This window comes from Carlito syrichta, unplaced genomic scaffold (assembly GCF_000164805.1).
Source record: "Carlito syrichta isolate Samal-C Ts95f unplaced genomic scaffold, Tarsius_syrichta-2.0.1 Scaffold289201, whole genome shotgun sequence".
Taxonomy (NCBI): domain Eukaryota; kingdom Metazoa; phylum Chordata; class Mammalia; order Primates; family Tarsiidae; genus Carlito; species Carlito syrichta.
The window spans coordinates 33,808-44,629 of record NW_007233297.1 but is presented as its reverse complement, the minus strand read 5'-3'; the positions used below and the strand labels follow the sequence as shown (position 1 = coordinate 44,629).

The 10,822-nt window shown below is 45.6% G+C and overlaps 1 pseudogene; it reads right to left on the bottom strand.

Moving 5' to 3' along the window:
• Positions 1-10,543, bottom strand: part of LOC110595296 — a 15,682-nt pseudogene extending 5,139 nt beyond the window's left edge.
• Positions 10,544-10,822: the final 279 nt, after the last annotated feature.

The window sequence follows — 10,822 nt, the reverse complement described above, 5'->3', positions numbered from 1 at the left end:
TAGCTGGAATTACAGGCGCGCGCTACCACGCCCAGCTAATTTTTTTGATTTATTGTAGAGTTGAAGTCTCGCCAAGTTGCCCAGGCGGGTCTCGAACCCACGGGCTCAGGTAATCCTCTTACCTTGGCCTCCCAAAGTGCTGGGATTACAGGCTGAGCCACTGACCTGGCCAGATAACATCTCTTAAGATGTTTTCATTTTTATGGCATCCCCCCTCATATATATAAACAACTAAGTTATTTCCATATCTTGGCTATTGTAAATAATGCTGCCATGGGAGTGCAGATATCTTTGCGTGGTAGTGATTTCATTTCTTTTGGGTTTATACTCAGAAGAGAGATTACTAGGTCATGTGGTAGTTCTATTTTTTTTTCTTAAAACTTTTTTTTTGGCCAGGCGTGGTGGCTCACACCTATAATCCCAGCACTTTGGGAGGCGGAGACGAGAGGATTGCCTGAGCTCAGGGGTTCGAGACCAGCCTGAGCAACATTGCAAGACCTTGTCTCTACAATAAATCAAAGAATTACCAGGGCGTGGTGGGATGTAACTGTGGTTCCCGCTACTTGGAAGCCTGAGGCGGAAGTGTTGCCTGAGCCCAACAAGTCAAGGTGGCAGTGGACTGAGCATGCCACTGCACTCCAACCTGGCCAACAGTGAGACTCCAACTCAAAAAAAAAAATTTTTTTTCCTGACCGCAAAGATATAGAAAACATGGTAGTTCTACTTTCCATTTCTTTAGGAATCGCCATATTGTTTTCCATAACGGTTGCACCAGTACACGTTCCTAAGTGAGAGCAGGAGGAAGCACTTCTGAACATCTCCACAAAGCAACAAGGACATTGGCAAAGATTGTCAACATCAAGTTTTTCGGAACTCTAGAAATTAACCAAAGGTTTGCAGCAATCTGAGGAGCATTTTTCCCCAAACAAAATAGCTGATTCTTGTAAGAACAGTGAGCTTTGTATTGTCCCATCCTTTCTTTTTCTTTTTCTTGAGTTAGAGTCTCACTCTGTTGCCCAGGCTGGAGTGCAGTGGCACGCTCGTGGTCACTGCAGCCTCGACCTGCTGGGCTCAGGCGATCCTTCCACCTCAGTCTTCCAAGTAGCAGGACCACAGTTGTGTGCCACAATGAGTGGCTAATTTTTTGATTTATTGTAGAGATGAGATCTCACCAAGTTGCCCAGGATGGTCTCAAACCCATGGCCTCAGGCAATCCTGTTGCCTCTGCCTCCCAAAATGCATCCCATCCTTCTTTCCAGCTCCGTAGTAGTCTTGAAATCAGCAGCCTCGTAATCATGGTAACTGTGAAAACCAGGGGTCTGATGGCCATCAGGGTGGTAAAATGGGCTTCAAGATCCCCAGAGTTGATCTTTAGAGACTGTCACTGTCTGACCTGTCTGGAAGACCTCTGGAAAAGCCTCATTCATAGAACTTATCTGTATTTGGTCACTGAGGAAAGCCCTATCCTAGGGCACTGGTCAAATAATTGGTGGCAGTTAAAAAAAATTGTGGCTGTCTGAGATGGTGAGACATGCTGAGGCAAAAACAGGCTAGCCAATACCAAACAAAGAACATCCAGAGACATCATGGGATCTAAGGACATTTGGGGATGTCCACAGAGGGCTTTGCAAAGTTCTCCCTTATTCCTAGGAGTCTAGAAGGCAATATACAAGTGTAATCATGCCTCTGGCCCACCTTAAGGCTCTGTACAAAGGGAAGTGAATGCCAGGTAAGAGTTACAAACTGCTGGAGCATTGAAGTCATGTCCCACTTCCTCCCCCAGAAATAAACAAAATAGAAAATAGAAAAACAAAGCCAGCCTCGGTTGTTCATGCCTGTAATCCCAGCACTATGGGAGGCTGAGGTGAGAAGATTGCCTGAGCTCAGGAGTTTGAGTCCAGTCTGAGCAACGTTGAGACCTTGTCTCAACAATAAATCAACAAATGAGCTGGGTGTGGTGGTGCCCGCTTGTGGTTCCAGCTACTTGGAAAGCTGAGGTGGAAGGATCATCTGAATCCAGCAGGTGAGACTCCGACTCAACAACAACAAAAAGAAAATAGGAAAACAGCTGGATGCAGTGGTTCATGCCTGTAATCCCAGCATTTTGGGAGGCTGAGGTGGGAGGATTGCTTGAGACCAGGAGTCCAAGACTAGTTCAGGCAATATAGTGAGTGCTCATCTCTACAAAAAAAAATAATAATAAGAAAGAAAGAAAAGAAAATTAACTGGGCATGGTGGGGCTCTGCCTGGAGTCCCAGTTACTAGAGAGACTGAGGTGGAAGGATCACTTGAGTCCAAGAGGTTAAGGCTATGGTGAGCCGTGATTATGCCACTGTGTACTCCAGGCTGGGCGACAGAGTGAGACTTGACTCAAAAAAAAAAAAAAAAAAAAAAAAAAGATAAAATAGAAAAACAATAAAGAAAACCAACAAAATAAAAAGTTGGTTGTTTGAGAAGCAAAGAGTGAGATATTTAGTGGTTAAAGACATTTAAGGAAATCTATGTTCCCCTATTAGCTGACTGTAAGCCAGCCAAACAGAGACTTCAGTGGTCACACATGATAAAGAATACTGACATTACCCAATTTAGTCCAGGAAAGTCACTAAACAAGCACACACAGGATTAGCAGCTGCCACAACAAACAGCAACAACAAAAAATCCCGAGGGGGTGGGAATCTGACTTCCAGAGTTGCCACATTATATTATTTAAAATGTCCAATTTTCCTGCCAGGGAAGGGGAATGGGATTGGAAGTTGAGGGAAACAGCCAGGGGAGGAAGGGGCACATCTCATCAACAAAGGTACCTGCATAATCAACACTTCTATACCTAACCCTGAATTGTACCCCACATCTTAAAAGCAATAAGTAAAAGTTAAAAATAAATAAATAAATAAATAAATAAAATGTCCAATTTTCAACAAAAAATTATGAGACCTGCAAGAAAACAGGAAAGTATGGCCCATACACAAGAATAAAAAAAGCAATCAATAGGCTTTTTCTTCTCTGAGGAAGCCGAGATGTTGGACTTACTAGACAGACACTATTTCTTTATAATCTACTTTATTTCTGTAAGATCAGTAGTAAGGTCTCCCTCTTTCACTCCTGTTTTAGTAATTTGACGTATTCTCTCTTTTTTTCTTGGTCAGTGTAGTTAAAGGTTTGTAATTTTGTTGATTATTTTCAAGGAACCAACTTTTCATTTTGTTGATTTTTGCTATCATTTTCTACTTCATTTAATTCTACTCTAATCTTTATTATTTCCTTCATGATAGATTGAACCTCTTGTTAATGCTCTTCATTATCTGTAGTAACACTTTTTGTCTTAGATTCTATTTTTGTCTAATATTAGTATAACAACTTAAGCAACAGAGCCCCTAAATACATGAAGCAAAACCTGACAGAGCCAAAGAAAGAGAGAGAGAATTCGACACTAATAGTTGGAGACTTCTATATTCCACCTTTTTTTTTTTTTTTGAGTTGGAGTCTCACTCTGTTGCCCAGACTGGAGTGCAGTGGCCACTCCCAGCCACTGCAACCTCGACCTGCTGTGCTCCGGTGATCCTTCTGCCTCAGCCTTCCAAGTAGCTGGAACTACAGGCGTGCGCTACCACGCCCAGCTAATTTTTGATTTATTGTAGAGATGAGGTCTCACCAAGTTGCCCAGGTGGGTCTCGAACCCGCGGGCTCAGGCAATCCACTCACTATTCCACTTTCAATAATGCATAGAACTAGGCAAAAGATCGGCTAGGAAATAGAAGATGTGAACGATACTCCCAATGAACTAGACTTAACAGACGTCTTTAGCGCTTTTCAGCCAACACCCAGCAGGATATACATTCTTCTCAAGTACACGTGGAACATTCTCCATAAGGAAGCATATGTTAGGCCATAAAACTAGTGAGACAGGAGATAGCTAGAAAAGCCTAGGCAGGCAGACAGGGCGGGTCCTCCAGTAACAATGTAGCAAACTTCCAGCAGGCCTCTCAGGCACAGCGTTGGTAAACAAGCTCCCTATGAGCTGCTCAAGCTAGAGCCAAAGTACTCACTGCGGGGTTGAAAAGCAGCCAATCAGCTCACCATTAAGCCCCTACCTCCTGCCAATCGGGCCTTAGTACTGACCAATCAGAACTGCTAGTGTGGACCAATCAGCTCACATCTAGTACTAACCAATTGGCTTGGACTTAGGGCTATATAAGCACCAGGTTGTGGCCCCAGACTGGCAACCCATTCTGGTCCTTTCCCTCTGAGCCAGCGTTTCTGTCCTTTCAAAAATTCCTGCTTTCTCACTTTCCCGGGTTGTTGGTGTCCCTCATTCTTATTTGTGTCCCTCATTCTTCCTGGGCAGGAGACAAGAACCTTGACCTGAAGAGCTGAGGAAGATCATTGGAGCTGAAGAGCTGTGCACCCCAGAGGCTGCCTTGCCAGCGGACAGAGCTGGCTGAACCAGGAGAGCTGCTGGAAGAAGGCGAGACTCGAGCTGAGACACTCTCAGGACCTGGCTTGTCAGTCCATTTGAGCCAACACTCCAGGGGCTAGGCTTGCCAGCCCCTGAGACAACCCTCTGTGGGACTTGGCTGGCCAACCCATTGAGCTGACGCTCTCGAAGCCCAGACTGACCTGAAAAATCTGTATCCCTAGGCCCCATAATTTTCTTTTTTTCCCTTAGAGATAGAGTCTTGTTCTGCAGGGATCATAGCTCACTGTGGCCTTCAACTCCTGGGCTCAAGCAATCCTCCCATCTCAGCCTCTTGAGTAGCTGGGATTACAAGCATGTGCCACTACACCTGGCTAATTTTTATTTTATTTTATTTTTGTAGAGATGGGGATCTTGCTATGTTGCCCCAGCTGGTCTCGAATTCCTGGCCTCAAACCATCCTCCTGCCTTGGCCTCCCAAAATGCTGGGATTACAGGCATGAGTCACTATGTCTGGTCCCCAGGCCCAATAGGTTTAAAAGGATGGAAGTCATACAAAATATGTTCTCTGGCCATGATAGAATTAAATAAGAAGTCATTTGAGACATTCAGAAGGACATTTGAGACATTCATAGATGTGTAGAAATTAAATGACACATACTTAAATAATCAGTGGGTTAAATAAGAAAATTTATAGTTGTTAGCATCTATATATTGAGTTTCTTAAAAATTAAAAACTTTCGTGTTTCCAAGGATACCATCAATGCAGTGAAAAGACAACCCACAGAATAGGAGAAGATATATGTAAATCATACCTAATAAGAGACTTGTCTCCAGAGTATGTAAAGCAGGCTTACAACTCAACAATAAAAAGTCAAATAATCCAATTTAAAAAAAGGGAAAAGGACCGGGCTCGGTGGCTCAACTTTTAATCCTAGCATTTTGGGAGGCCAAGGTGAGTGGATTGCTTGAGCCCTCGGGGTCGAGACCCACCTGGGCAACTTGGCAAGACCCAAGGGAAGAATGGGAAGTCTCTACAATAAATCAAAAATTAGCCGGGCGTGGTAGCGTGTGCTTGTAGTTCCGGCTACTTGAAAGGCTGAGGTGGAAGGATCACCGGAGCCCAGATCGAGGCTGTGGTGGCCAGGAGCATGCCCCTGCACTCCAGTCTGGACAACAGAGTGAGACTCTAGAAAAAAAAAAAAGGAAAAAGGATTTGAACAGACATTTCTCCAAAGCAGACACACAAATGGCCAATAAGCTCATGAAAGATGCACAACAATTGGAAAGTGAAAACAAAAACCACAATGAGCTACCACCCGAGTGCCACGACAATGGTTAAAATAAAGACAGTAACAGGTGTTGATGAAGAAATTGGGACCCTCATTCATTGCTGGTGGGACTATAAAATGATAACAGCCGTTTTGGAAAACTGATAGTTCCTCAAAATATTGACCATAGAGTTACCATGTGACCCAACAATTCCCTTCCTAAGCATATACCCAAGAAAACTGGAAGCACGCATTCACGCAAAAACTTGTACATGATTGTTCATAGTAGAATTATTCATAACAGCCCCAAAGCTTAAACAACATGAATGTTTACACACTAATGAATGAATAAATAGAATAGAATGTATCCATACAATGTTGTATTATTTGGCAATAAAAAGGACTGAAGTACTGATAGTTACAATATTGATGAGCCTTGTAAACATCGTGGTGAGTGAAAGAAGCCAGCCACAAAAAGACCCCATATTGCGTGATTCTATTTATATAATGTGTCCAGAATACGCAAATTCATAGAGAGAACCAGTAGGTTAGTGGTTGCCAGCAGATGGGGAAAGGGAAGAAAAGGAAGTGACCACCGAGGGCACAGTGTTCATTGTTGGAGTGATGAAAAATTCTAAAATTGAATAGTGATGATGGTTGCACAACCCTGAGGATATACTAAAAACCACTGAACTGTGTATGTGAGATGAGTGGATTTTATGGCATATAAATTATATCTCAATAAAGCTGTAAAAAATAAAATAATAAAAAATAAAACCAGGTGTCCCTTCTTTGCCTCTCTGTGTTAAAAAGAAAATAGGAGTAACTCACCCTGGGCAACATAGCGGGACCCCATCTCTACAAAAAATTTAAAAATTAGCCAGGTGTGGTGGCTCGCACCTATGGTATCAGCTAGTTGGGAGGCTGAGGCAGAAGGATCGCCTGAACCCGGGAGGTTGAGGCTGGGGCGAGCCCGCATTATGCCACTGGAGTCCAGCCTGGGTGACAGAATGAGACCTTGCCTCAAGAAAAAAAAAAAAAAAAAAAAATCCAAGCAAAATAGGCAGGATGACTTCAACCCTTGGATCACTGGTTCTCAACTAGGGGCAATTTTGTCCCCAGGGGACATGTGAAGATGGCATTGTGGTGTCACAGTTGGAGGGAAGGGTGCTATTGGCATCCAGTGGGCAGAGACCAGGGATCCTGTTTAAACAGCCTACAAGGCACAGAACGGTCCCTGCAACAAGAATAACCTGACCCCAAACATCAATAGTACTGAGGTTGAGAAATCCTGCCTTAGATTAGATCAAGCTTATCAGGAGAGAGCAGGGCAGGTGTTGCGTCCTGTCACTCTCACAAGTACAGAGGTCCTTTGGGGCAGTGACCTTTTGCGTGCTGAGGGCAGTTTCTAGAATCTATCCTGGGAAACTCTCCATCAAGGCAATGGTGAGGCTGTGAACCACCGTCATCTTGCTAGACTGTCCTTGGGAAAAATTTCTGTCTGGTCTTGGTTCCAAGAATAGCTGTACTTCTCTGCGTAGTCTGTCTCTGCTTTATCTCATGGACACTGTGAGCTCCAGAACAGACCAGACTTTCCTTTTTGAGTTGGCTGCTAGGCAGTTTTGAGTCAAACTTACGACCTACCCTTAGGACAAGCAGAGGTCTTACAGTTTTTAGTTTCATTCCCAGCTCCATATTCTCTCTCCCTCTCTCTTTCTCTCTCTTTGAGTTCTGGCTCACTCTGTTGCCCAGGTTGGAGTGCAGTGGTGTAATCACAGCTCACTGTAGCCTCAGCTTCCTGGACTCAGGCAATCCTCCCACCTCAGCCTCCCAAGTAGTTGGGACTATAGTCACGCGCCACCACACCTGGCTAACTATTTTGATTTTTGTGTGTGTGTGTGTAGATGAGGTCTCACTATGTTGCCCAGTTGATCTCGAACCCCTGGGCTCAAGCGATCCTCCTGCCTTGGCCTCTCAAAGTGCTGGGATCACGGTCATGAGCCACTGTGCCTGCCCTCCACCTCGCTTTTTAAAAATCTGTTTTCTTTCTCTTTATCTCCTTTGCTCTCATCCTTAATATTTGCCTTCTTGTGGTGTTTTATGTCTTGGTGAGCTATGGATGCTGTGCAACCGAACTCTGATTACATAAACAAATAAACAAACGCCGAGCCTCTCCTTCGCTGTGGGATGGGAGTGGGGGATGGATGGAGACAGAGAATCCGGCAGAGCTCTGGCATGACAGAGGCAGAGTGAGGCCTGTGGTCAGAGACCCATGACCTCCCCATGGGGTACACGCTCTCCTGCTCCAGGGACCTGGCTAGGTAGTGAGGAGACAGGGTGTGAGGAGGAAGTAAGGGGACTCCCGGGGGAGGGATTGGTTGTTCTGGGTTGCTGTGTGGACACTGTGGGCTTTTGGTGTTGGGAAGAGCTAGGCTTTAAGGGGACAGGTAGTATGTGGAGATAGAGCTGGTAGGAGAGGGGTCAGGGCTGGGCGGTGTTATTTAGAGAGTGTTTGAACTGGGAGCCAGGGACTCGGCTTCTAGGTTTCAAGTCCACCTTTGCTGGCCAAATGACCAAGGAGTCACCTGGCTCCCTAAGTTTTCCTGTCACTAAAACAGGGTAATAATTAATACCTGCTAGGCCAATCTCTAGGGCTGATGGGGGAAGAACAACTATCGTAATACTATAAGAAAGTAGTCAATATTTGCCTGGGGAAGGAGGGACACATCTCATCAACAAGGGTAACTGCACAATGAATATTTGTATACCTAACCCTGAATTGCACCCCACAATTTTAAAATAAAAAATATGTTAAAAAAAAAAGAAGAGCAAAATCATGAACTTTGCAGCAACCTGGATGGACTTAGAGTCTATAATACTGAGTGATCTTTCACAGAAACAAAGAGCTGAGAATCACATGTTCTCACTCATAAGTGGGTCTTGAACTATCTTAATACTATGAGAAAAGGATTGACAGTAGCAGGGAACTGCGGGGGGAGGGGGGATTGACAGCTGTGATACCTGCCTGGGGAAGAGGGGGCACACCTCATCAACAAGGGTATCTGCACAACGAATATTTGTATACTTCACCCTGAATTGTGCCCCACAATTTTAAAATAAAAACCAAAAGAGGAAAAAGAAGTTGGAAGGACAAAAGCAACCTAGACTAATTGTGGCTGTGATGACAACTGTGTTGGTCTCATTTGGGGTAGGTAATTGTCATTGCAGAGGCACGGTGGGGGGGCGGGGGCTGCGGACGTGGGGAGCAGGCCTCAGGGAAACAGGGAGGCTTGGCTGACCCCCAGGGGTTTAATTAAAACTTACCCAGAAGCCGTGGGGAGAATTTATTTGTTAATCATTAAGTGGCATCTGCATGTGACTTTTAAGTCGCATTGCAAGTGACTGTTTAAACTTCTAGAGTAAAAAGCATCCCAGGGGGCTGGAGAGGCCAGGCCTATCCGGAGTGCTCTCTCTCAGGGGCTCTCGGCCCCTGTGAGATCTTCGGGCATCCATTTTCTGCAAAAAAACAAACTTTGGCCCAGGAGAGTCAAGATGTTGTGGCGTTTCGGGAAAATGGCTCTCCCACACTTCTGTGTTTTCTCATAATTTCTAGAGAAGAGACCCACAGCTCTAGTTTCTTGGGTCTAATTGCAATGCTTTCAGCTGTAACTTGAGGCCAGTCTCATCTTCTAACATTGTGGGGTCCCTTTTCTGTGAGAAACGAACTCACCCATCCAAAATCAAAGGATGGACACAAAGACGTGGAGTGTAGCAGAAGCGAGACTTTAATGATGGTCTCTGAAGATCGGGTGTCTGGTGTGCAGACACACCCGAGGTGGTTACAACAAGCTTTTTATTTTCTTTTGAGTTGGAGTCTCACTCTGTCTCCCAGACTGGAGTGCAGTGGCCGCTCCCGGCCACCGCAGCCTCGACCTGCTGGGCTCCGGCGATCCTTCTGCCTCAACCTTCCGAGTAGCCGAAATTACAGGCATGCGCTACCACGCCTGGCTGATTTGCTTTTCATTTTCTAGTGTTTGAACTCCTCCCCTGGTCCCTCATTGACTGAGTAATACAGGAGTCACAATTTTTCCACAGGATCACCTAAACAGTTTCTGGTCCAAATAAGGTTAAAATAAGTATTCGTTGCTATTTGATTGGAGGGTTTCAGCTTTCTTTCTTTCTTTTTTTTGAGTTGGAGTCTCACTCCGTCGCCCAGACTGGAGTGCAGTGGCCGCTCCCGGCCACCGCAGCCTCAACCTACTGGGCTCCGGCAATCCCTCCCCCTTAGCCTTCTGAGTAGCCAGAATTACAGACACGCGCTACCACGCCTGGTTGATTTTTTGATTTATTGTAGAGATGAGGTCTCGCTGCCCAGGCGGGTCTTGAACCCGCAGGCTCAGGCAATCTACTCACCTCAGCCTCCCAAAGGCGCGGGATTACAGGCTGAGCCACGTAGCCCAGCTCAGCTTTCTTATTTTTAAGTAAATTTCCCCAAGGTGTGACTATGACCACGCCTCCCTTTGTTTTGTCTTTTGGTCAGTCAGTAAACCTTACTCCATTCTGGAAATGAATCATTTATTGTCCTTCACACTTTCCTCTTATGCTCACATACTGTTCTTCAGTTCATTCCCCTTCCCCTTGTTTATCCTTGTGCCCCCCCCCATCTACGCACACCTTGGAGACATTGCCTACACACACACCTGGATGGAAGCATCCCCTCTGGGGTGAGAGTGGACCCCAGTGCATGGGCGTGCATTTTATAGGGCCTGAGGCCTTTGTCTTGGGCTGCCTCACTCTTTGTCCTTAGTGCTCTGGCATTGACACCTGCCATGGGGGCATCAGGAAAGTCCTGTCCCATCTCTGGCTATGCTTACCCCTCTCCCGCCAGGGTTACTTCTTGTACCATTAAAAAAAATTCAAGCCGGGCTCGGTGGCTCAGCCTGTAATCCTGCGCTTTGGGAGACTGAGGTGAGTGGATTGCCTGAGCCTGTTGGTTCGTGACCCATCTGGGCAACTTGGTGAGACCTCGTCTCTACAATAAATAATAAAACTAGCCGGGCGTGGTAGTGCGCCTGTTGTTCCGGCTACTTGGAAGGCTGAGGCGGAAGGATCGCCGGAGCCCAGCATGTCGAGGCTG